The sequence below is a fragment of the Canis lupus genome, chromosome 5 (genome assembly GCF_003254725.2).
Source record: "Canis lupus dingo isolate Sandy chromosome 5, ASM325472v2, whole genome shotgun sequence".
Classification (NCBI taxonomy): Eukaryota; Metazoa; Chordata; class Mammalia; order Carnivora; family Canidae; genus Canis; species Canis lupus.
Window position 1 is genome coordinate 3,631,376 of NC_064247.1, and position 26,504 is coordinate 3,657,879.

The 26,504-nt window shown below is 46.2% G+C and overlaps 1 protein-coding gene across 1 annotated transcript in view; it reads right to left on the reverse strand.

The window, feature by feature from the left end:
- NTM (neurotrimin) overlaps positions 1 to 26,504 on the reverse strand; it is a 940,510-nt gene that overhangs the window by 898,631 nt on the left and 15,375 nt on the right. The gene's annotated exons all lie outside the window — the stretch shown is intronic.

Here is a 26,504-nt window from a genome sequence, read left to right on the forward strand (position 1 = left end):
AAAAAGAAAAGGTTTGCGTGTGGAGGTAGCCCCAAGCCTGCTGCCCTGGTATGCCATGGTGTCACTGATCACAGGATGGACTCTGGCGCGGCCTTTAGCACCGGCCCCTCCACGGGCGCGGTGAGCAGAGCGCCGCTCCAAGGTGTCAGCTAGAGTCTGGGCGGCAGACAGGCTCATCCTGGGCAGGAGGAAAGAAACAGGGATGCCAATCCCCAGGGCATTTCCGCTCACATCACCTCCCAGTATTTGGGGAGGGAGACACTCTGTACAGTTCTTCTTTAGATTTTATCTATTTCTCACGGTTTCCCAGCATTGACCAGAACCGTCTGCTCTTCCCTTTCTCTGTACGTGGAGCTTTTCTCCAGAGTTCCAGAATGTTATGATAAGACGAAATCCTAAAGAGCCATCCATTCGCACGTAAGGCACGTAAGGTAGATGAAATTGAGATTCAGACAGTTTGGAGTTTCCCAAAGTCACACAATCAGTGGGAGCCAATCCAGGCCTAGGAACCAGGTCCCCCAGCCTCCTGAGCTGGATTTGTCCCAGGGTTACCCTCCACTTTCCTGACATAGAGAACCCCTCATCCTGATTTCTCTGATCACTGCAGAATCCTGCCAACTGGCTTTTCCGCCTTTTCACCCCAGCACTTTTCCTGCCTCTCCCCAAGGGTCTGGACCAGCAGGAGCAACGTATTCACATGCAAACTCAGAAGGCTGTACTGCTGCGAACGCCATTATTTTTAATAAAATTCCTTGGGCTTGGCAACCCAGGTGTTTGCGTGTCTGGCCTCGTTTAGTCAGACTACTGTTTCTTTCAGGCTGTAGCGCAAGGGAAGCCACACCAAGCAGACAACAGATCCCATCTTGGGGAGAAGATACCAGGTGTACCCACAGGACAGGGCTCTGCCCAAAACGGCCCTGGAGGGAGGACAGCTGAGCTACGGGGCTGTGTCTGGGTTAGCGGGTTTGGCCATGGCATTGGTTGGGTACTGTCATCACCTTTTCCTCAAAAAGAGGACACACACTGCTCCGTGGTCATGCCCACAGTGGCTGGGCTGAAAGCAAAAGGAAGCATGCGCATACTGTTTATTACTGAAACAGAATAAAACACTATTTAAAGGCAATCAGCTGGAATTACCTTCAATACATAAATATTTTGGGAAATGATTAGTTCATTTTAATTACTTCTCTAACATCGATAACAATATTTTCACAAGCGGTGGCTTCTCCAAAGGGGTTGCAAGGTGGCATTGATTCCATTCCTGACACCAGGACTCTCCCGTGGAGAAAGAGCCATTGTCTTACTCAGGGGACACATGGGAAGAGGTGGGCTTCACAGGCAATTGTGTCGAGCTCACAAGACCAAGGAGTAAAAACTCTCTCTCTTTCACCCAAATCCAGCATTAAGTCTTATTAGATCTTAAATGTTCTCTAAGAACTCTGCAGCTGGGCCAGGCTGAAGCTCCACTCAGAATCTACAACCATCTTAGGACCAAATGGTTCTCCCATCAGAGATGTTCTCCATTGAAGCAAACCAAGAGAAAGGAGATGCGTTCCCTTTCGTATAATCAGTGACGATTCAGAAACATCCGCACACGCACACGCCCCACCGAGGGGTGGCTGCTTTGCTAAGAATTACATTCAATAATATGTTCTTTTTTTTTTCCTTTTTTGAAACCACCTTGTAGATCTTTCTAACTCAAGCTACGCACAGATCCCGTCCTTATAACGCAGGGAGGAGATGAGACACCAATAAACCACATCACTCAGCAAACAAATTCATGGCTATCGGTTCCTTGAGGGATTAACAAAAGTCTTCTACTTCTGATAAGTACTGAAATGTTTAACTTGATGTAGTGGGGAGGGGAAGGGAGAGGATGGCAATTCCGTCTTAATGTTCCAGATTATGATTTGGAAGTCAGGTGACGAAGATTATAGAGGAGAATGTCCGGGTCATAAGTGTGTGCTTTAAATTGAAAATGCACAGATAACCAATGGTCAATTTGTTTTCTTTTTCCATATCTCTCCTACCTTCTTCCTTCCTTCCTTCCTTCCTTCCTTCTTTCCTTCCTTCCTTCCTTCCTTCCTTCCTTCCTTCCTTCCTTTCCCCCCTCTGAACCCTCTTTCATTCCTCCCTCCTATTCTCCTTCCCTTCCTCTCTTCCTTTCTTCCTACTTTCCCCCATCCTTTTTTCCCTTCCTTTCTTCCTTCCACACCATATCATTTCCATGAAAACACTCAAAAGGTGATGTATGCTAAACCTTAGGGGTGGTCTTCCTGACGAATGCCATAGGCTTTTCCCAAAACAGCTTAGTTCATCATCATTCCATGATTAGAATCTACAAGCTTATGGGGGCAAAAACAAAAGCTGTCCTTGCTTCCTTAGCTCCCACATCCCTTCTGGCAGGAGTTTGCAAGCTCGCACAGGACAGGAAAAGAGGAGGTAAAGACATAATCCTTAGGGCTCAATAAACTGAAGTGATATTTCTACTAGAGTCACGGTGGCACCGAGTGACACCTCCGTGAGCTGGCGGCCAGCTTGCACCCCCGGGAGAAGGGGCGGGGTGCACAGTACTTCTGTAGCCAGAAGCACCAGGCTTGAGACCAGTAAGGAGCCAACTATGTTTTCGGGTCTAGCCATGCAAGAGATTTTGCAACAGCTCTTTGGACATAAGTAAGACAAATGTTGCGTATAGTTTCGTTCCCTTTGCTGAATAAAACTGTCCTCAGGGCTCTGTTCCAAACACACAATTGGGGAAGAAGAAGAAAAAATGTGACAGCCATGTGCTCTGACTTGCCCCACCTGCTCTTTGCGCTCTGTAAATCTGGCGCCGTGGGCAGGAATGCATCCCAGCCTGCAACTGAGAGTCAGAGCTGCTGGGGTTCACCTCCTCCAACTTTGGGAGCAGAGCTTCGGGTCCTCTTGATTTGGGGAACCCCAGTAGTTACTAACTGGGGTCTCCTTGCTGTTGATTGGCTTCATCAGCTCCCCACCACGCACACCCACACCAATACAGCCTCATTTAAATCCTCCAGCAGTCCTTTCCCTCCATCCCCTTACTCTTGCCTGATGGGGTGGGGGGTGGGGGGAGACTAAAATACAGAAACCTTTTTCCTCCTCTTTCCATCCTTCCCTTCAAAAGTTAGGGGCTGGCTCTTGTATTAGACTAATATATCCTTGGCAATCTTTAGCTCAGACATGTGTTGAGTGTCAATTAGGTCCCAGGCACTGTGCTAAAAAGGAGAACACAAACTCACTGCTTTTTAAAAATCTCATGGAGGTACACGAGCTGTCCACATAAACAAATCATTAAAAGAGCATAATAAGCACATTATTAGCAGGGCACACAGACGGCCATGGAAGGATCTCTGAGCAAGTGATTAAAACCTCCATGAAGAGCTCACGAGGGCTCACAGAAGAAGTGATCATAGAGCAGAGTTTTAAAGGACAAGAGGGATTTGCCAGCAGAAGATGAAGTGAAGGTCCAGTGGGTAGAGACTCCTGGGGGCAAAGTCATCTCAGAACATGGCTTGTTCAAAAGGACGCAGGTGTCAGGGAAGGGGCCTGATAGCAAAGGATGGACAGGCTTATAAAATTCGGGACCCAAGAAACTTAAACCTTACTGTCGTGTTTGAAGTTTCATCCAAGGAGAAATGGGGAGCCGGTGCAGGTTGAAGCAGAATAGTAGCATGTTTTTCTTAAGAAATGTAATTCTTTTTTTTTTTTTTTTTTAGATTTTCTTTGTTTGTTCATGAGAGACAGAGAGAGGGGCAGAGACACCGGCAGAGGGAGAAGCAGGCTCCCTGCGGGGAGCCCTATGGGAGCTCGATCCCAGGACCCCAGAATCACGACCCGAGCCCAAGGCAGATGCTCCACCGCTGAGCCACCCGGGGGCCCCCAGCAATGTAAGTCTAAAGCAAAAACCACAGTCAGAAATTGGGGAGATAATGAATCTGTTTACGAGAGGCTGCGACCATGTTTAATCCAAGGCAAACTAATGACAAACCCTAGGTTGGCACGAGGGACCACACGGGGGTAAGAGGAGGAAGACAAGGCTCTAAGGATCCAACCAGCTGAAATCCCACCTCCTTGAAGGGCCCAGTTTGGACTGACTGGCCGCCTCTGCAGACTCGCACCCACAAAGCAGCTTCGTCTGAGCACCTTGAGCTCCCACCGCCCCCCCGGGTGCCCAGCAGCCAGCTCTCCCGCCGTTTTCGGACTCGCCGTCCCTCTTCCCGACCACTTGAGTCCCTCTCCACCTTTCCTTCCCTTGCTCTCCGGTATTAATTGCTTAGATTCTGTGCCATGGGAAGCTGCTGCTAACAAAAGATTAGCCTTTTTTACAGGAAGAGGTGATTAAAAAAAAAAGGAGAGATTTTTGTTTTTAAGGCAGATGAAAGAAAGCCCAAGGAGATGTGCATTTGACCCTCCAACATGCTTCTTCAAGCCTCCCTCAGCAGTACTTAAAGGCGCTTCCAAGGGAAGGCTTTATGAATGCAAAATGAAGTCAGTGCCTTGTGCCTGCTCCAGAAGAAAGGGAAAACAGACCTTTTATATACAATATTTCCTTTATGGCTGGCGCTGCTCCTCCTGCCCCAGTGATGCTGCACCACTTCAGACGCCAGCTTGACCTTCTCAAGGTCACTCCACACAGCAGGCCCCCTTGTGCCTCTCCCGGGGACCTGCGCCGAGGAGCCGGAAGGGCCAGCTTTTGTTTTCTGTTTCTCCTCAGTCACAGTAGAGCCCTTGCCCGGGGGCAGAGACACCTGAAGTCCCCAGCAGGGCGAGCCCAGTCGGGGGTGTCGGGCTGGTGCCCCCCTCTGCGGAAAGAAGCCCCTCGGCAGCGTCCAACCTCCTCCCCTCCACTCTGCCACCCGTGGGGTCCAGATGCCCGCTCGAGGGCGTGATGAGGACACGGTGCACACGCGGACGTGCCCCTGCTCAGCCTCCTTTGCACGCTCGCCTTGTGTCCTTCTGCTTCTCAGACACCGTTGGATACTAATGCTTTGCAGTCTCCTTACATTTCACTCGGCACTTGGTATTTTAGGCTGTGTACCTGTTACCGGCTTGCGGATGTCAGTGATTTGCACGTCTCCAGTTGGTGGAGATGGGGTGTCATCTCTGCATCACCTGACGGCTTTGGGGGGCACCGAGAGTGGTGTAGTCGCCTCCGTATCTGCCGCCGCACTCCCCAGGCACACTCCATTTTGCAGGGAATCAGCACTGGTTACGTGCTAAGTGGTTTCTTCTTTTCCAAAGGTGGTTTCTAATGCCTGTAGAGGAATCTGCTTCGTGGTGATGACCGTCCGCTGACATAAATGTCCTTATAAAGGAACCGCCTCAAACCAATGTTACTAAGCGACGTGGACTTGAGTTAGATTCTTTCTGTGTCCAAAAAGCTGGGAACCTCGGGGCAAGGTATTTCCCAACTCTGAGGCTCAGATTTCTCATCTGTTCAATGGAAACCATGCTGTTTCCTATCTCATAAATTTCTTGCTAAGAACTTACATAATATCACAGCAAACGTTAAAAAAGTGACCATCCGTTTTACTCACAAGCTGATCATGATAAGGGAGAGGGACACAAGATTAAAATTCCACCTGGAATGCGCTTCATATTTTTATGCATATAAATTAATGCCTTTTTTTCAAGACCTTGCTCAAACGCTATCTCTAGAAGCTTCATCCAACTCTCCCTCTCCTCTGGACAAAAATAATTTCTCCTTCCTCTTCTGAAGTCCCTGAATCTCACCCACTCACCTCTATCTACAACACTTAGAGATTATAAATTCCTTATAGACAGATTATAAGTTCCTATATAGACAGTTCCTTATAGACAGGTCTGCCCAGCTCAGTAAATATTTTGCACAAATGAACAAAAGGAAGACAAGGCATTTTGTTTTGCTCTTTCAGCAGGGGAAGGGGTTTCCAAGACCTGTTGGCCATCCCTGGGCAAGAGCAATCTCTTCCTGAAGCCTGAAGAACACTGAGTGACCTAATGATAAATAACAGGCTTTTCGTGTAGGGTAGGCCTGGAAATGCCCATTAAGGGGGGCGTTGAGGCATTTCACATTAATCCTAAACATTTCCCCTTAAACCCAAATGAAATAACTAACTGTTGCATAATTCAATAAGAAGCCCAGGCTGGGGGCTGCATTCACTTTCCGAGTAACCAGTGAATAAGTACCATCCATGAAACTATTAAGTTAATTTAAAATCCTGACAATTTAGCACCACTCTGGCGAGATAAGAACCATTTATTAAAAGGCACAGTTCATTAACCCAAATGCTACTGGCTTATTTGCTCAGAGAAAGGGGCGGGTCCAAGCCCCATCAGGAGTCACCTTTCCCCCCTCCCAGAAACCAAGCAGATCCAAGCAGTCAGGCCAAGAAATCCCCACTTGCGATGTCCTGGGCAGTGTTCTGACCACGTGACTCTTTCTCCTCAACATCCAGTCCATGGGGACCATCTCTCATAGTATTTGGGTTAAGGCAGAAAATGTGACAAAGCCTGATCTTTGAAGGTTCTCTGAGCCTTTTTTTCTGCCTTTTTCCCCCACTGACTATTCTTCTCTGTCCCAGATCCCCTCCCCTGGCTTCTCTATAAGCCTCCCCTAGACCTGGGGCATGTTTCCCATATAAATTTTACATATCACATTTCTGTCCTCTGTCATTGGGTCTTTTGAGCTTGCAGACTGGGTGCTGCTATGAAATATTTTCCGATTCCACCATGACACTGCTTTCCAGGGCGTTGTATGCCACCCTCGTATAAAAACTGACAAGCAAAGGACAGCACAGAGCACAGGGCTCCCTTTTGTGACACTGTTTTTTTCTGACCACATAACAGATCCATTTAGGGAGAAAATGCACTGAATCCCATGAAGGACATGTTGAGTCACTAAGGTCCTCTCCTGACAGCCTTGGGATGTTTGTTTGTTTGTTTTGTTTTGGGGGGGAGGTTGTTTAAATCCAGTCTTGTAACTATTCACTAGAAACCCTCAGGCCAGTGATATAACCAGAAAGTGGAAGGGACCTTTCAAAGTGAACCAGTACCTGGAACAGGTGGCAGACTGGGGTCTTCAATATTTACAATTTAAAATGCTAATCTTATCTCATTAACTGTAAAGAGTAAACATCTTAGCTTTCCTACTTGTTTTAATCAACTGAAAAACTGACTTAATGTGGACCAAGGTAACAATGTTTGTGTGGGGGAAGGTGTCTATCTGCAATCTTCGGAGCTGTTCAGTGCGGAGCCCTTTGCACATCTATGCATATTCTTAGACTGCAGATCTGGAGTAAAGTAGAGCATCTACCTGGTTCTCAATGAGGAATATAATAAAAGTTCCCATTTAGCAAAATATTTATTTACATAAATGATTTCATTTCACTCTGAAATCATCCAGGCATATAAGGATTTCTGTTCAGCCACCATTTCTATTTCCCAATTTCTAGAAGGGTGTTATATTTCATGTTTTGGAAGGATGGTAAGACTCTTATGTTCAGAGCCACCACTTTGAAGAAGAAAAGACGGAATATCAATATGTATCCCTTCATTAATTCTGACAGTATTGATCAATCATCTACGAGTTACCAGACACTGCCTTCAGTCTTAAGGATGCAATAATAAATGAGATGATTCCTTTCTCTCTTGAACTAACATCCTACTTGGATGAAATAAATAATACACGTGTAAACAAATCAACAAAATGACTTCGAAAAGTGGGAGGTGCTCTACGGGAAGTTGTGTAAATGATGTGATAGAGAAAGAAAGAAGAAAGGCTTCCTTGAGATTGGAATGACAGAAATCCATCCTGCGTGGAAAGGTCTGGAAGGAAAAAGGTCCAGGGAGAAGACAGAGCAAAGGGAGAGTCCCGCAAGTAAAACTCAAGCGTCTAAGAAACAGACCAAGAAGCAGAAGGCAAGTCTGAGAAACAGCAGGACAGACATTCATTGGAGCAAAATCACTGAGGAAGATGGCGATATGTGGGGACCTCTTGGAGGCAAGGGCTAAGGCTTCGGAGTCTTTGAGTCTGTGAGGAGGAGTGTGGATTTCAATCTCGGTGTAAAGGAGGAGTAACAATTTATGCTGGAAGGTATTACTTGCGCTTCTGTTTGGAAAATGGATTGTAGGAGGCATGAGGCAGAGAGTGGGTGGAAAGCATGGAAGCAATCGAAAGTGACTTCCACAGTGGTCCAGGCAAGATGTCATGGTCCTGTGGACAAAGGTATCAGAGTGAAGGGGGATGGGAATAGATTGGAGATTGACTTTGGAGTAAAACTAACAAGAAATGTTGATAGATTTGAAATTAGAAGTTCTGAAAAGGGAGGAACGAGAATAATTCTTAAGTTCTGTGCATGAGCAACGTGTTCAAAAGGGTGCCATCAAGTAATTTAGAGAAGACTGAGTGAATAACACCCTCCCCACGGGGTGCAAGGTGGTGGAATAATGAGCTTCGTTTTGGACACACCAAATGGCAGGTGTAATCTATTCTAAGACACACAATTAGCTTATATACTAAGGAAGGAAAAATAAGACAAAACAAAACACTCTCAACTGGTCATACCAGCCTCTACTGAGCTGATGTCTTCTTGTCCTTGCAAATGACTTGGCAATTTCCTCTGCCTTAAGTTTAAGTGTGATAGGCAACCTTATTCATGTATCTCAACAACTAGGTCATCAGCTGTGGTCATCCTTTTCTATCTTTGGTTCTATAGAGCACTTGACTGTTGTGATCATTCTTCCATAGACAAATATAGACTTCTCTATTCTCCAATTTGCACCCTACTGGTCTGTCCCCATGCATTTTTGTAGACAAAATAATTTCTATTTCAATCACACTGAAGTACAGTGTGATTCAAGGAATCATTTCTTGAAAAATTTTAAATGGCAATTAAACTCATGTTGTACCGACGATGCATAGCACTCAAGAAAATGAAGAAAATGGGTCTGAGTTTGCGCACTTGTGGGCGGTAGTGACTACGCCTCTCCACTTGGCAGACTGAGGTTATAAGATGCCATTGATTATAAGATACACCCTAATTTCAGAGATATAAAAATGTGCAAAAATATGGGCAATCAAATGAATAAAATGACATAATAAGCTTGAAATATGTTTATAAATCTGGAGTCTGGACTGGAGATATGAATTTGGCAGTCCTCAGTAGATAGAGATATTGGAAACCGTAGTACTAGATGAGGTCTAGAAAAGTGAACAGATACAGAAAATACCTGAGGACCAAGCCCGTGGCACCCCAGCATACAGAGATCCAGTAGAGGAGCAGTCAGCAAAAGAGAAGAGGGATGGTTAGTGAGGTAGGAAAAAAACCAGGAGAGGATGATGCCAAAGAAGCCAAGAGGAAAATTCTCAAAAGGAAAGAAAGGGTCAGTTCTGTCAAGTGCAGCTGAGAGATGGGCTAAAGATTGGAAATTGATAACTGTATTTGGCAAAATAAATGTTGCTGATGACCTTGACGAGAAGAGTTTCAGGAGAGTGGTATGGACCAGTGCCAGACAGGAGAGATGAAGAGTGAGTGGCAGGATCTAAAGGACAGACAGGCAAGTAAAGATCGTTCCCCTGAGAAGCTTTACTGGGAAGGAGAGCAGAAAACCATGGGTGAAGCTGAGGGAGAATGCGAGACCAAGAGAAGTTGTTGATGTTATAGTTGTAAAGATGGTAGATACTAGAGCAGATGTGTGCCCATGGAAGTGATCCAGTGCAGAGGAAAGAAGGAATGATGTAGAAGAAAGAGAAAGAGAATTCTAGGGTGGAAATTCTTGAGGGAGGAGGGAAGCCACCAGAGCATACATAGAGAAGCTGAACGCTAAAAAGGAATGGGATTTTTTTCCTATTATAAGACTGAAACATGGGTTTACAAACACGAGGCAGGTATAGTGGAAGATTTGGTACCTTGAAGATGAGTTAGTTCCTGACTGCTTCTGTTTCCTCAATGAACTATGAGTCATCCACCCCAAATGGGAGCAAGAAGATGTTTGGAAGACTGTAAACATATTGAGGAGAGGGGCAGAAATACAAATCAGACGTCTGAGAAAATAAAAGCAAACATTCCAGGAATGCATAGTAGGATTCATGGGCATTAGTGAGTAATTTAAATTGAAAATGGCATCAGATCACAGGATTCTCTCCTAGCAAGGTCCGGCTTCACAAGCCCAGGATCAGAAAAAGTAGGTAGGTGGTTTCAGCTCAGCTCGAGGTCTCGTCTCAGCCAGGGAAATGCAACAGAAAGAAAGAGAATCAGAGAATTGAGAGTGTTTGCAGACAATTGATTATGGGATCAAAGCAGCTATAGTGAGGAAAGAATAAGGTGAACACAGGAGAGGAGTGAAAAACTGCAGGGTCCATGACTTAAGGAATGTGCTGTAACCTTTGGGACAAGGGGGAAGACTCCTCGGTGAGCAATGGAGGGTCTTGTTACTTCACATGGAAGAGACAAAAAACCTCCAGAAGGAAGGAGGTGAGCCCATCTGAGATCTGAACAGAAGTGGTGTCTCAGAGAATCACGACAGTCCAGGAGGCTTAAAGGTCCCAGAGTCTAGAAGAAGTGTGAATGGGTTGGTTGGCTTTTCCTTTTATGCCATCTCAGCTTTTCTTACTGCAATTAAATTAGGTTTCACCTTCTCCAGTCCCCAAAGCCTAATGAAGAGCAGCTGCTTGTCATCCACATGGAGTATCCTTTATTTTAATTGTGAACTTGTATTAAGTCACCCTTTAAATTTCTTCATCCTGCTGAACAACCCTATTTCCTTGTGGCAGTCCTCATAGGCCCTATGATATGGCCCTTTGATCATTTCCGTTGAGTTCCTCTGGAGTACCATAGCAGATGCCATAAAAGTTTAATAAGGGTCCTAATAAAGGTTCACTAGTACCAGTAGGATCACAGGATATCCCATTGTGTCTATATATATTTTTTTTTACCCTGGATTATATACTTTGTTTTAATGATTACTTTCAAATAACTAGAGTTTTCTAGCAGGTTTAAGTTCAATTCTTGTTTGTTTCAGAAAATCTTTCCATCCTGTGTAGGCAGACACTTATATCGAGATTGACTCTACCACTTAGTGGCTTGTGCTTCCTTCTGCAACTCCCATGAATGGGGCCCATCTTCTATGAGTACTCATGTAACTCCTTTTATTTTTATCTTACTTTTTCATCTCTTGATATTTCTCTGGAGATCTCATCTACCAAACTCCACTTGGCCTGTGGGCAAGCAGGATCCTACAAAATTTGGTTCTGTTTTCTCTACAAACTGGGTTCTTTTCTCTGCCAGGAGAGAATGAATGTCTCTGTTGATCATTCTTTCCTGATAACCTCAGTACAAGGTACTGAATCCTAGAGATGTCCTGGGTATGGAACTGAGAAATGTAACAGAGATCACGGTAACTGCTAAATGTGGATTCAATATCTGATCATTGTAGTTATGATATGACATGCAATTTCCACAGTGTTGCATCCATAACATTATTTTTGGAATATAATCTATTCTTAGGACCCTGTGAAGCCAAATTCTCCCATCCATAGAAATCAATGAGGATCCTTTACCCAGTTCCTGCCAGCTGCCTTTCCAAAGTTGGCACTAAGTCCAGAAGCCATCTGAGAAGGGGGGCTCCTGGGGGACTCAGTTGGCTAGGCGTCTGCCTTCGGCTCAGGTCATGATCCCCGGGTCCTGGAATTGAGCCTGTGTTGGGCTTCCTGCTCAGAGAGGAGTATGTTTCTCTCTCTCCCTCTGCCACTCTCATTCTCTCTCTCAAATAAATAAATAAAATCTTTTAAAAATCTGAAGACTCTCAGCTTACAGGACATACTCTCCCACAGTAGCAAGGTGACTTCTGCTGAGCCTTTGATGACTGAGAAAGCACAGCTAACATCTCTCTCCTCCCTCTGCAACTAAGATACTGAGTAGCGCCCAGTTGTCACAGTTCAGTTTCTCTTTTGGTGAAACTCACAGTTTAAATTAATATATAGATATAGGTATGTAGAGATATAAATATATAGATATGTGGATCTATTTATACCTATAAATCTATAGATCTAGACGTAAGTATATTAATATGACCAGACTCAAGTGATGATGAAGATAATTCTGGGGTGATGAAGAAAGTGATGATGAAATATATGTGAAGAAAATTCTTTCAGTTTACCATTTCTACTAATTGCCCCAGTTAAAGTATCTTCTCCAAATGCCCAAAATCCTGAGGGAGGGAAGACATAGGTGAGCACTAAGGGCAACCAGTGGAAGATCGAGAAGGAGGGAGCTGCTACTGAGACATCCAAACATCAGATGTTAGGATGCAGTGTCTCCCTATATTGAGTACCTAATATCAAGCACCGCCATAGATTCATTTATCTTTGTAGCACCACAGAGACATAAGTATTACAGCTGATTAAAGGTTAAATAGCTTACAGCCAGCAGAGGGCACGTTGGGTATTTGAACCCTTGTCTACTTGTTCTCAAAACCCACATTTTAACCAAAGGAAACAATTCAAGGATACATCCCAATAGTCTTCCCTGAGCAAAAGGATGTGGTGAACACACTGTCTCAAATGTAACACATATCTTGATGGGACTTGGGCTTTTGGTGGGGAGTGGTAAAGCTGCATGACCTGGGAGTTTATTCTTTGTACTTTATTTAAAGGCTTCTAGGAGGGGATCCCTGGGTGGCTCTGTGGTTTAGCTCCTGCCTTCGGCCCAAGGTGTGATCCTGGAGTCCTGGGATCAAATCTCCCGTCAGGGTCCTTGCATGGAGCCTGCTTCTCCCTCTGCCTGTGTCTCTGCCTCTCTCTCTCTGTCTGTGTGTCTCTCATGAATAAATAAATAAAATCTTAAAAAAAAAATAAAGGCCTCTAGGATTTTGTTAATTAAAAGCTTTTCTGATCACTAAGTATTTTTGGCTTGGATTTTAAGGGTTTTAACATCTATCTCTCTATCATTTGTCATCTCTCTCTCTCAACCTGCCACTTGCCCTGTCTTCTCTCTCTCTCTCTCTCTCTAAACCCCTGTCTGTTTCTACATAAGCCACACTTTTTTTTTTTCTTCTCTCTTGGTATGAGAGAGGGAACTATGGTTAAGGAGGTTCAGTAACAGGCTTCAGAAACATAAAAGGCCCAGGGCTAGGCCCAGAGAGAGGAAGAAGAAAACTGGTTTTACTCCAAGCCCAAGGGAAAAATTAAAGAATAAAGAGCACATGTCCTAGATTTTCTAAAATATGCCTTATTTTAAATCATATGGTCCATCATCCACATAAACATACCTGTACTTGTTGTAAATTGGGGGCCAACTAATAGTTCAGCACATGGGTGTTTTCTGGGAATGGATAACCTCAGATTTCCTTCTCTGGCATCCTTCCCAGGTCACCAGGTTCAGAAAAAAAAGGGGGGGGGCAAAAATGTGTTCTGTTTCCATAATGCATGGATACTTTTATGTATATTCTGGTATTTGACCATTAAAATCATCTCATAGTTGACAAAAGCAAAGCTGCAAGAGAATAAACAAACTGTTCAAGGTCACATAATAAGTAGAATTAGGATTCAAACCAAGGCCCCCCCGAGTTCTAAATCCTGAGCTTGTGATTGACATTGCAAGATTTTAGAACAGAGACACTGTCAAAGGATAAAGATTGTACATCTGGAAGGAGCTCCTCTAGTGCTTTATATTTCAGAAAAGGCATATGGTCTTTAGCATAAAGAGATAAGTACCCTAACATGAATCCTCAGGAAAGCTAGTGGAAATAGAAACTGAGTTGCCATAGGTTCAGGATAGCTGGTAAACCTGAGGGAACCTGAAGAGAGATTAAAGAGAAGGGACAGGTGATATCCTAATCATCTATTCATTACAGCCTTCTTAGCCTACAATACCCTCTGTTTGTTGGGTCCCTTTGCAGCTTCCTTGTGCTGACTGGGGGGCAGGCATGATGGTTATATATCCGCCTTTCTCCCTTCACTGCAATGTGCTACCAACCTATGATGACCCTTATTAAGGCAATCGTGTTCCATATATGTGCTAGAATAAGCCTTATGAAGATGATATTATTAGATATCAAAATGGTTGAATACTGGCAATTTTGCATGGCCCAATTTAACACTGTAATCATGATCACCCATAGACTTTTTGCAAATCATGCCAGGGCACAGAGCCACCCACCCATTTCTATGCAGCAGGAAGAGCCATCCTGCTGCATAGAATCCCAGTGATTCTGGAGAGCCAGATGGTAAAGAAGAGGGTCCAGAGAGCCCTACAATCTCCCTCATCCCATAACTGGCTTGTGAAAGAGTGGTTAGGATAAGAACGAGAGCTGAAAACATAAGGACCATAACCTGCCTCGTCACACTTCTAAAATCTCAGGAGAAAAAAATAAAATAAAATCTCAGGAGGACAGTGAGTGAATGAGATGGTATGTGCATGGCGTAAGAGGCTTTGTGGCCATGCTTCCAAGGTCAAATCCCATCCTATCACTTGTTCTGTGTGAGCTGAACCTCAGTCTTCTCATCTGTAAAATTATGATAAATGTAGCACCCACTTCCTAGAAACACTATAAAAATTAACGGGAATAATATGTGCATAGCAATTAGGATTATACCTAGTAACTAGTGGGCAGTCAGTAAATTTAAACTATCGCTATTATTGGAGACTATTCCTTCGGGTTGTAAAGCCTTCATGTCTTTACATAAAACTTATGCAGACCTGCTCTGGCTCTCAATATTCTCCTCTGCCACTTGGATATCCCCATAAATTAAAGAGGGCAGGAAAGATCCAGAGGGAGATAACTGTGGGTATCCGAAGGTTCTAGCTGGGGAAAAACAAACAAACAAACTAAGGGTGCCTTCCTTTATGGTACAGTGGACCCTAGTTTGGAGTAAGGTGTGAAGAGGAAGGTTTTAAAAGGAGAATGGGATCCAAGTGCTGCGGGCAGATGGAGTAGATATTTCTCAACATACACCACTCACATTATTTCTAAATACACATGGATGCTGCTGTATTTCGTTGCATACATGCTGTTTACAAATGCTACATAATTTATGATGCCTTTTACTGTGTTTTTTCCTCAATTATTGCATACTAAAAATCAAATTAATTCTATGTGGACACTCAACACATTTTTCAAGCCCTTTTACTTAGAAATATGGAAGACCATCATATAATGGAAGGGTTGTAAAACCAGGAGAGAAAAGACCCGACTTCTGGTCAGAGTGCTGCTCTTCTAATCCACCACAGGATCCAGAGTCACTTTACTTCTTTATGCCTCAGTTTCCCCTGAGTCAAAGAAGAAAGGTGATGGTACTGGTATTTCTAGTGACCTGGTCTAAGGAAACAATCATAAAACTGGAATGAGGCTAAATTCATGACGATGTTCACTAAAACATTATTTATACCGGCCAAAAATTAGAACAACATAAATGTCCAAACATAGGGTAATGGTATTGTACATCTACTTGATGTAATGTAATGAAACCAATTAAAATTATGTTCACTAATACTATGTAACGGCATGGAAAATTGCTTCTGATCTATTCTTAAAAGAAAAAAATGAGATATAAATGATATGATTATAACTATATAATAAAAACCATGGCAGAGAATAAGGAAAAAATTGGAAGAAATACATTAAATGAAATTGTGCATGAGTGACTTTAAATCTTTTAAAGCTACTTTTGTATGGTGCCCAAATTATATTTAATACGGATACATTACTTAAACTAAACAAAATACATCAATAATAATCAGCTGAGAAAGTTGGGGTAGATGTTTCTAGGGCCCCTTCATTTCTAAAATCCAGCTGCAGTCATCAAGATTAAAAGACGGAATAGATTTGTGGGAGTCCTTTCAAAGGCACCCGGCACCACACAATTATAATGCCTTATTATTATTAACTCGCACCAAGCAAGAACTAACACAAATCCATTACAAAAGCAAAATAGAGAAATGAGAAAGAGGCAGATGACACAATATTCCACTTGCTGTGAAAGCTCTTTTGGGTTGGAATATTCTTGACGCAACCTTTGGAAGAATGAATTTTACACAGCTTTCTGCCATGCAGCCCTCTCTGCCCTTTGTGCTGACATAATTGTCAAGCCAGTTTTATTGCATTCTCAAGTGATGGGCAGAACAGATGGCCAAAGCCCAGCCTGGGGACTGGTGTCTGCTTAGAGTGTCAGTGATGCTTTGCAGGGAAGAAGGAGGAGAGGTATGGCTGGCCCTGTGAAGAAGGGGGACTGGGACCACACAGGGAGGGAGACCAAAAATCAAAGGGGGCGGCCTGAGGGCTTCCCTGTAGGAAAACCAATGGAAGTTCGTTGATCCGTCCCAATGCCAAAGAGAACCGAAGCACGATGGGGAATCAAGCCAGGAAAGTAGACTTTCAGCCCAAATCATTGGTCGCTAGTTATGATCCATGCCAGAACAGGAGCAGCTGAAAAAAGTATGTCTTTATTTCATGAAAGATGGTATGTCACCTCGTCCTTACTCATAGGAGCTGAAGGAATGGGCAAAAGTAAGATGAGTACAAAAACAAACACAAAAAAACCCTACCTGGACTTAAATTCAAGAGATCTGGGCTTGACCTACGACCTTACAATGTACATAAATCTTGGACTGGGCACACTATCTCTTCAAGCCTCAGTTTACTTATCTATCAAATGAGGCTAACCCACCTTGGAAGAGTATTATAAAGTATTAAATGATACCATCTGTGAGGTGCGTGGTTCCCGGTTAGGCCCTGAGGGGTCATCTCAGTCTCTATTGCGTGGCTTTGAGACAGCCTTGAAAATAAGTTCAAGTCCGTAATTCTAAATGCCTAGTACAAAAATGGGTGGTATCAAGAGAAATCAGGTGATTAGTCAAAAATGAATTAAATGCACATTTTCTATTTTTCTCAACTATTTGTGTTTGCTTTTGTTAGAGTTCTAAGCTCGAGGGCATGGTGCCTGACAAGACGAGAATTTAAGAGCTCCACTGGTCGAAGGGACCTGAGTCACTGGCATGGCCCTTAGGGCCGACGCATGGGTCAAACAATAAAATCACAGGATTTGCTAAGATCAAGGAACCTTAAAAATATGAAATCCAAAAATAAGAGAAGTGAGGCTCGGGGAAGTGAAGTGATTTGCTCCAAGTTGCACAGCTAATTAGTAACAGAGTTCATACTTACATTTAGATTCCCCTATTCCCAATTTAACATTCTTTCTACGACATGTTTTGCTGACTGAAAATACATTTTTCTGGCTTGAGAAATGTGATATGAATGCAACAGTATGGAGGTTGGAAAGCATCCATATTCGTGGGTATGAATGATGACAGGGCACTGCTTCAGCAAGGGGTCGGGATATATATGCAGAGGGGCAGATAAAGGCAAGAAACGATATCAATCACGACACCTTGCCTCGATGTTTTATCAGTTTTACAAGTTTGATACAATTGCAACTCCATTTAATCCTTACAGATTTTCACCGTATTCGTTGGGTGGGACAGATATTGGCCTCATTTTTTAAAAAATTTAGTTAGTTAGTTATTTTGATTGAAGTATGGTTGGCACAATGCTACATGAGTTTCAGGTGTACAATATGGTGACCCCACAACTCTATACGTTGTGTGGCGCTCACCACAAGGACAGCTACCACCTGTCACCATGCAACACTATTATGAAACCCTTGACTATTCCTCATGCTGTGCCATCCGTCCCCACGACGTATTCAGTCCTTAACTGGAAGCCTGTGACTCCATGGTGTAGATGAGAAGGGAAGTCCAATGTTTTGCCCAAAGTCTCATGGCCGATTGTGGCAACAATGGGACAACTGGTGAGCTTTCTTGACACGAGGAAAGAGACTCCCTTACGTGACCTCTTTCAGTGTGTTCATTCGGAGCCTATTCTTGAGTGTTTGAGGAAGCACATGGGTAGTTTCTGGCGCGACTTACCCCTGGAGCGCTCCATGGTTCGTCACCTTTAGGAGCTACGAAACATGGCGTGACATTGGGCCTCTCGGGAAGTTGCCTTGGCCCTGGGAGTCCAAAGATATCAGAGTGTGTGTATCTCCCTGGAACTTTAAGCCACTAGGCACTTTTTTAAAGATAAATACAGGCAACCAAAGAAGAAGCTGGGTTGACATCTGGTGGTGGGGATAGGGGGTGGAGGACAAAGGAACAGAGGAAATCAGCCAGGCTTTATCAACTCCACCATGCCTTTCCCCTGGCGGGCAGCAGCGAGGTACCAGCCACTTGCCTCTTTACAGTTTTAACTAAAAGGAGCATTACAGAGGTGAATTAACATTTAAAAAGAATGTAAAAACTCAGAGCTGTTCTAATGATGATTAATGGAGAGCTATAAGGGGGCCATGACCTGCTAGTGTCATTAAATGGATTGGCAGGTTTCTGAGCATTAATTATAAATAGCCACAGGAGTTCTCCTGCTTCACAGAATGATGATAAATCCAAGTCTCTGAGAGAGAAGAAGAAAGGAAAGCAAAGAGGGGAAAAAAGTTTGCCTGTGAGTGTCTGCCTCTATGTTGCGGGGAGAGGGAGCGAGCAGAGGGAATGAGATAAATGATAAATTAGACCCTGCCAGTCAATCACATTTTCTAAATGTTTTATGTCCCAAAAGCTATAAAAGCAATATTCCTTTCTGCCCTTATTGGAGCCATTTCTGTAGAGCAATCACATCAGTTTCCTTGGGGATTTCCGCTGAAATGTGCTTTGCCTTTTCTTTTTATATTTACTCTCCAGCCTGTGACCAAGGGAGGGTCAGAGTCCGCATACAAATGGGCAGGAGGGAGACCCAGTGACCAGGCGAAGCAGGCAGGGGGAGTGAGAGGCCCTGGCTGGGGGCCACGGCGCAGGTGCTTTCCGGCCGTCCAGTGATGGTCCCGGGACGGTCGCAGGCCCAGGGCCCGGTGGGATAGACAGTGTGGACTCAGCACAAATTTTGCTGACTCGAGAGACCGCAAGCGTCATGAGGGCAGGGATGGATTTGGGGTCTGCGTCCTTCATCGCCAGAACCTAGCGTGGTGCGTGGCCGTCATGGGCACCCCGGGACTTCCAGACAGAGAAGCATCGCAGTATCCACCCGCGTGCGTGGCCTGTGTCGGGTGACAGCTGGAGCCGAGCTGGGCCATCCTGCCGAGGTGACTCCTCTCTCATCGACCCGTGACAAGACTCCTCAGAGTTTGCTTCCTAACCCCGGTGATGAGATGAAGACAGAGATGAGGCAGGGAGAGGGAGAGAGAAGGAGAGAGCTCTGGAAGAAAGAATGAATGAAAGAGCCCCCAACCCAAGATCCGTCTTACGGATACTCCCGGACGACGTTGTATTTTTTGTGTCGTTACTTTTCAAGGCTTTCGGCTGGAAGTCATTATTTCAGCTGATTGGAAAGTGGTGTTGAAAGACCTGCTTCTCTGCTACAATTTTCTTCATATCCTATTAGTTGCAATACAATTACAGAGAATACATCAATTCCTGGCCTGCCCGCCGCTGCCGCCGGAGCCGCCTATTAAAAAGCGGCCTTATTAATGGAATTGTACATCTAGGATTAATCGGCTTGCGTTGGCCATTTACATTTCTCATTCCACAAGCACTTTTGTTTGCTTAATAGGCTGAAGGAGGTAGGAAATGACACAACAAAAGCCTCTCCCGATTGCCACGCGTATCACTGGTGGATTTAATGTCCCCTCCTCCTTTCATCCTCAAGTGCTGCATGGGGATAAGATCTGGCACATGCCACTAGGGAAAAGCAAGGCGGCAGCGACGCAGCGATTGGTGGGCCGAGCAGGAAGGAAGGCGGGCGGAGAGAGAGGCCAGAGCATGGTCTTTGCACGATGGGGACGGAGCACAGGCTCGGTTTTCCCTCTACTCTCACAGGTTCGCCTGGGACGAAGGAGCCTGTGAGGATGAAGCCCAGGGAACAGGATCTCAGCAGCAGGGCAGGGCAGGAGGCGCACAGGGAGGCCGTCGAGCTGCTTCCATGGGACGGATGCACCCTCCCCTTGGCCACGAGTGACTTCCACGAGCCGTCCTTCATCCCAGAGGCTGTTTTTGTTAATCCTGGCCTGGCCTCCTGCCCATCACCACGTTCCTCCATCATTTCTCCTTAGGGCTTAGGGAACAGACTTAAGGCTGGAGGATTCCAAGTCACTCTGCTCTCAGGTCAAGCCAAGCACAACGTAACACGGAGGGGGGCATGGAGCGGGGAGATGGGAGGCATCATATAGGACCGTTGGCTCCCTTTATCTCTGTTGGCGTGGATGACTTAGAGCTGACAGCTTGGGATTTCTCCCCAGAACTTAGAAAAGGAGAAAGAAGCACATCACGGCTGAATTCTTACATTCGATGGATTCCAAGAGACGAGGCACCAGGCAGCTGTCCGCAACAGCAGTCTGCCTGGAAAAGGATGTGCCAGAGAGAGAAAGATGCCAGCCCATCTGAATGAGGATCCTTGACTGCAGGGGAGTGGGGCTGAAGGCAACGTAGGAAGGCGGTGAGGATGCCCCAGGCCCTTCCTCACCCACCGGACTCTCCAAGGGCGGCAGCTTACACCTCCAATTACTCCCCCACACACTGGCCTACGGGGACTTCCAGGACATCAGAGAGGCTTGGGCACCCCCGCGAAAAGCTGCTCAAAAATAATACAACTTGGACCTTTTCATCAAACCTTATCTCCAGAGAGTTCAGCTGTTCCAGGACGGGGACTGTTGCCCCAGGAGGGCAACATCAAGCTCCCAGGAGGGAGGCCAGGTTGTTGATGGACCGCAGCGGATTTCCTTTCTCCAGATGGGAGCCACACCTCCCAGCCGGGTGACGTGCCCACCAGACCACCCTCTTCTCCTGTCCTCTCTCCAACCTGCTCCAGGAGGTCATGCTTATCAAAGCTCAACCTTCCTTCCGCCAGCGATGCTTTGTTGAATTTGCTCCTCCCTTTGTCTCCGGCTGGCTCAGCCCATGACCTAGGGAGGTCCTGAGGTCTGAAACGGTGAACAGCCGCGGCGCATGCAGCCCAGACTCCCTTGCCAGCCGGTGGGGCTCTGTGATTGAACAGAGGGCTCCAGTCTCGGGGAGGGCGCTACCTCAGCAGCAGAGTCCATGTATGTTGGAGCGATGTAATATAGTATGACTTTTCACTTTAATGGGATTTTTCTAGACCACTAGGAAAAAAAGACTCCATTAACCACACTACAAAGGCCTCTACTTATTAGTATTTTAGAACAGTGGCAAAACATTGCGTGAATCTAATTATTGCTGACAAATATGAAAATTGAAATCAAAGTTAAATTTTCAGCTACAGTGCCTCATATGCCAGCCTCCTCTGCCTGCAACTACTTCCCCAACACATTTATTCTTCCAATAGTTTCAGCAGAAGATTGGCTATTTCCCTCTTCCCCTATAATATCGCTTGCTTGCTTCCCCCAGTCCCTCAGCCCTCCCTGGCTCGGACCCTATATATTTTGAAGCATTAAATCTGACATATTCATCTTGGTGGCTGGCACTAGCTAACTAACTTCATGTTTACCTGTCACAGATACAGACACCGGCTGAGCAAGGTGCCGGGGAAGCTGCTTCCCTCTCCCCTACCCTCTCTCCCTCCGCCCCCAATCCTAGCCTCCTTCTTCTTCTTCTTTTTTTTTTTTTTTCCCAGATAAAAGTCATTTGACTGATTTCAAATTCCTCGTGATATCAGGACAGAAAAAAAAAAAGGACTTGTCAACACCTTTCTTTCTTTTTCCCTATTAAGCATACTGTAAAAATCAATCCCTTTTGTCACTTCACTCTGCTTGCGAGAATGTTTAATGGATGTCAAGGGAGCTAATGATCGCTGGTAGAAAATTCATTTTAGATTTGCTATTTATAAAGTACTCAGTACTCAGGTGGGAAATTAACATGAGGCAAGGAGTCGGGTGGGGTGGGGGAGGGAGAGAAATACAGAACTGGGGCCTGCCAGGCTGGCAGTGGCTTTGTGTGGGCGGCACCTGCCGTGTTCTAGGGGCAGAGGGCGCGTGTGCCAGGGATGCTGGGTGGGACAGGCTCGGGAAACATCCAGACCCGGGCGAGCCCATCTCTCCGAGCCAAAATTTCCTCAGCAGCAAAATCCGATCTACAACACCTAGCTCACAAGGTTGTAGAAAGGATTAAATAAAATATCACACATAAAACATTTACCAGTGCCTGGCACCGAGTACTAGGACATGTTTAATAAATGTTAAATTTCTTTCCCTGCAGCCCCAAAGCCCTGGGAGGGGATCAGGACTGAGCGGGGTGGGCACCGATCTGCTTCAGGATCTGGCGGCGGCCAGCCCACACGAGCGCCCTGCGCGTTCCCTGGCACCTGCAGCGCACGGGAGGCCATATAAGCCAGTGGTTAGTGAGTATCAGAATCGCCCAGAGGGCTGCTGGGCCTTGTTTGGGAGCTTCTGAAAGTCAGTAGGCCTGGGGTGGGGTCCGGGGACGTGCACTCCCGGTGGTAGGTCACCCGGTCTGGGACCACTCTTCGGGAACACCCAGGTGGGCATACAAACCCATGTGCCTCCCGAAACGGCGTGGTGCCCCTGTGTGACCTGCGCCACCCAGACGGAGTGCGTCCCCACCCCTGGCTCGTCCCCACAACTGCAGACGGCATCAGGACCCAGAAACCTGAGGCAGATCCCCGAGGGCTACTAAAGTCACGACCCAATTGTGCATCCCTGGCCAGGAGCAGGAGAGGCAAGTGCTCAGGTTCGTGTCGTGGCTTGTGCAGGATGCGACCAAGCCTCAGTTTCCCCCTACATGGCTGGTGCCGGGAGTGCTCAGCTGGGCAGATGCCCTTCAGGCTCCGCAGGGGGCTCCGGTGGCCCCTGAGTCCAGGTCAGAAGGCCCTCTGCTGTGCACACCCGGCTCGTTTCTCCCTCCCCTGGCCCTCCGCTTGGCTACTTGTCTGTCCTGTTTGGATTAACCGCAAACCTCTGGTCGTTCACTGTCCTAGCGCGGCCACCTGTGGGCCCGGCTTGAGTCCCGAGTCCCAGGGGAGTTCCTGTTTGCGCTGCAGCCCGTTCCAGTGCGCCTGGCATTACACACAGTCATTGAACTGCTAATTCATTGTCTAAGAAGTTGCTTTTCAGTTTCTGATTTTTCAATAATAGGCTTCTCGCAAAGCCCTTAAGCTTCGGAAATAAGCCAAAAACTGCTTTTCCAGTCATTTACATAAACACAAGCGGATCAGGAGGGGGGAAATGGCATCGTTCGACGTGTGATCCCCGGGCTTGGGCGCCTGGGTGGACGGCGCTGTGGGCGGCAGGTGGGCGCGGGGCGCGCGGCCTCCACCTGCCACCCGGGCCGCTGATACATCCTGAGATTTCTCCTGACGCCTCGGCTGCCGCCTCGCCGGCCAGGCCGGGTATTCTGGGCACCAGCAAATTGTTCTGTCAGCAAGCCGCTCCCTCAGCTGCATCTCGTTAGGGAGCCTGTCACTCACCCGCCAGGCCCAGCATCACAGCCCTGTCTCGGAGGACACAGTCACCTGGCACAGGTAAGGGGTGGCCTGGAAACTCTGCCTGGGAGACAGAGCCCCCCAGGAACACAGCCCCAGGTCCCCGAAGCTCAAAGCTCACTCCAGGGTTCAGTGGCAGGGGATGTGGATTCGGGGCCTGGCCCTCCCTAGGGGTTCAGCTACTTCAAGAGGGAGGAACTTTCTGGCATGCAGGTCACTTTCAACCATCGTCATGTCTCTCTCTCCCCCTCTGTCTTTCCAAATGTCGATTTTTACAAATAATCCAATGAGCCAGAAAGAACAGCCATTCCTTTTCTTTCCAGACAACTCCTATTCCTCTGCGTTAAAAAGTAAAGAAACAGACGACTGAAACTTCTACCTTTTAAGCACCTGATTCTGAGCAGGCTGTTTCCCTTCCGCACCAAGGTCTTAGGGGACAAAAGGTAAGGTGCTGGGTAAAAACAGAACAGAAACAAGATGCCCAGTTGAATTTGAAATTCGGATCAATAGCAAATATTTATTTTTTTATTTTTTTTAGTGTAAGTATATGCTGTGCATAATAAAAAAATTATTTGCTGCTTATCTGGAATTCAAATTTGTTGAGCATCCTGGATTTTTTTATTTGCTAAATCTGGCAATCCGAGCAAAAGGGAATATTCAATGGCTTACTTTATATATTCCCATCGCTTGCATAGCACCAAGTTTGCTTTGTCCTGATGTTTTGTTTTTGTTTTTTCCTGGGATGGGCATATTCAAGAGAAACTGAGACCCCTCCCCTGAGGGTAGAGAGGTGACTCCTCCTGCGCCCCCCACCCTGGGGCCCCTCCAGTCAGAGCTCGCTGCACCTATGTTCACCATTTCTCTAAGTCAGTGGTTCTCCAAATTTAGCATCAATCACCTGAAGGGTTTATTGAAATGCACATAGCTAGGTTTTGGAAAGCCCCGGACTTTCTGATTCAAAGGCCACACTTGGACAGCCCTGACTCTAAGGACACTGTGTACCCCCTCCTCTTCCCCTCAGGCAGACTAGGAACAAGGAGACCGCTCGGAGGGGTCCGCTTGAAGGCTCAGGATAGAAACAAAGGGCTGGAGTAGGTCTCAAAAATCCTTGTTCTCCTTTTCAGCCTTTCAAATTCCTTCCCTGGCCCGGATTATTCCATCATTCCACCCTCAATATTGATGCAAATTTGTACAGTGTTGCACTGAGTGAGTCCTGCGGGAAGGCCAACCCTGCCTGGGCACGGCATGTGCAAAGGCCCTGTGCTGCGGCAGTGGGGCGTTAGTGTCCAGAGGCAGTGCCTGGGGCCTGCAGGGTGAAAGGGCAGAAGCAAGTGGGTGCCCGAGCCAGAGCAATAGAGAGCCTAGGGCAAGCTAGGGGAGGGACTTCCGTGCCAAGTTAAGGACCCTGGGCGTTTGTCTCGAAAGCCAGCCATGTGGAGCTAACGGATATTTTAAGGAAAGACTGAAATGACATTTTTTTTTTTTAGCAAGATAATTAATTATTAGCAAGAGAGAAGATGGACTCATCTGGGGAGGACCTGGTAGCAGGGGACCTATTTAGAGACGGCATTAGTTTAGCATGACGTGGCTTGAGCTTGAAGTGAGACAGGGCCACCGGGCAGGGGAGGAGGGACAGAAACAGGAGGTCCCACGGAGGCCGCCCTGAACTGAGCCATGAGTGGTTATAGGAGCGGGGGGGGGGGGGGGTGTGAGCGGGGGGCAGAGGGGAAGTGCAGTCCCTGGGTTTCATAAACATAATTCAGTGAAACGTGGAAGCTACATTCCAAGGAAGTTTAAATTTCCTATTTTAGGGATCCCTGGGTGGCGCAGCAGTTTGGCGCCTGCCTTTGGCCCAGGGCGCGATCCTCCAGACCCGGGATCGAATCCCACATCGGGCTCCTGGTGCATGGAGCCTGCTTCTCCCTCTGCCTGTGTCTCTGCCTCTCTCTCTGTATGACTATCATAAGTAAATAAAATTTAAAAAAAATTTTTTTAATTTTCTATTTTACAGATGCAGAATACAAGAGCTCTGGGAAGAATATTCGATTCTAAAAGTCAGAGTTAATGGCAGGGCTGGGGTGAGAAAGAACATTCTGACGGCAGAGTAGACTTCATGTGGACACGCTCTGCAAACCGTGAATGTGTAACTGTGTCTCGTATAATTCCCTTGAGAGTTAGCCCAAGCAAGGAGCTGGGGGTGAGTCCGAGTTTGAGAGATGGTCGGCTACTATCTCCTCAACGGTAGGACCAGAACCATGGGAACAGATGGAGACATCGAGAAGGAGCGGGTCAGACTGCCTCTTAGCGTCCAGAGGGAAGAGGATGCCACGAGGAAAGGAGGAGACTTTGTGATCCTGAGTCGAAATCAGCATTTTGCCCATTCCACAAGTCACTGTGTTTAGTCTTTTCTGCCTTCTGGGAAATGCAGCCTACAGGTTTATAGACACGTATGTGAACATGTACACACGTGTATGCGAACACACATCTTCCCCGGATTACACTCAGTGAAAATCACAGCCGTTGAATGCAGACTCCTTCGCCTTCCTATAACCAAGCTGGAAGGTTTGCCCAAATCTATGCTGTGCGAGGACAGTTGATTTTCGCTTTTTTCATTTGTCTTTATCAGAGCAACTTACATACAGCATAAAATCTACCCTTTTAACCATTTTAAATGTACAAGTCACTGGCATCAAGTATATTCACACCGTTGTGCAACCAGCATCACCATCCATCTCTAGAACGCTTACACCATCCCAAACAGAAATTTTACCCATTAAACAGCTCTCCATTTCTTCCTCCCTACAGCTGCCAGAAACTTCTATTTTCCATCTCTATGAATTTGCCTATTCTAGGGACCTCACCTAAGAGGAATTATACAATATTTGTCCTTTCATGTCTGACTTCTTTCACTTAGCATTGTGTTTTCAAGCTTCATCCATGCTGCAGCATGTGTCACAATTTCATTCATTAATTCCATTCAGGCAGAATAATACTTGATTGTACGCACACGTCGTATTTTATCCATTCATCCACTGATGGACACTTGGGTTGTT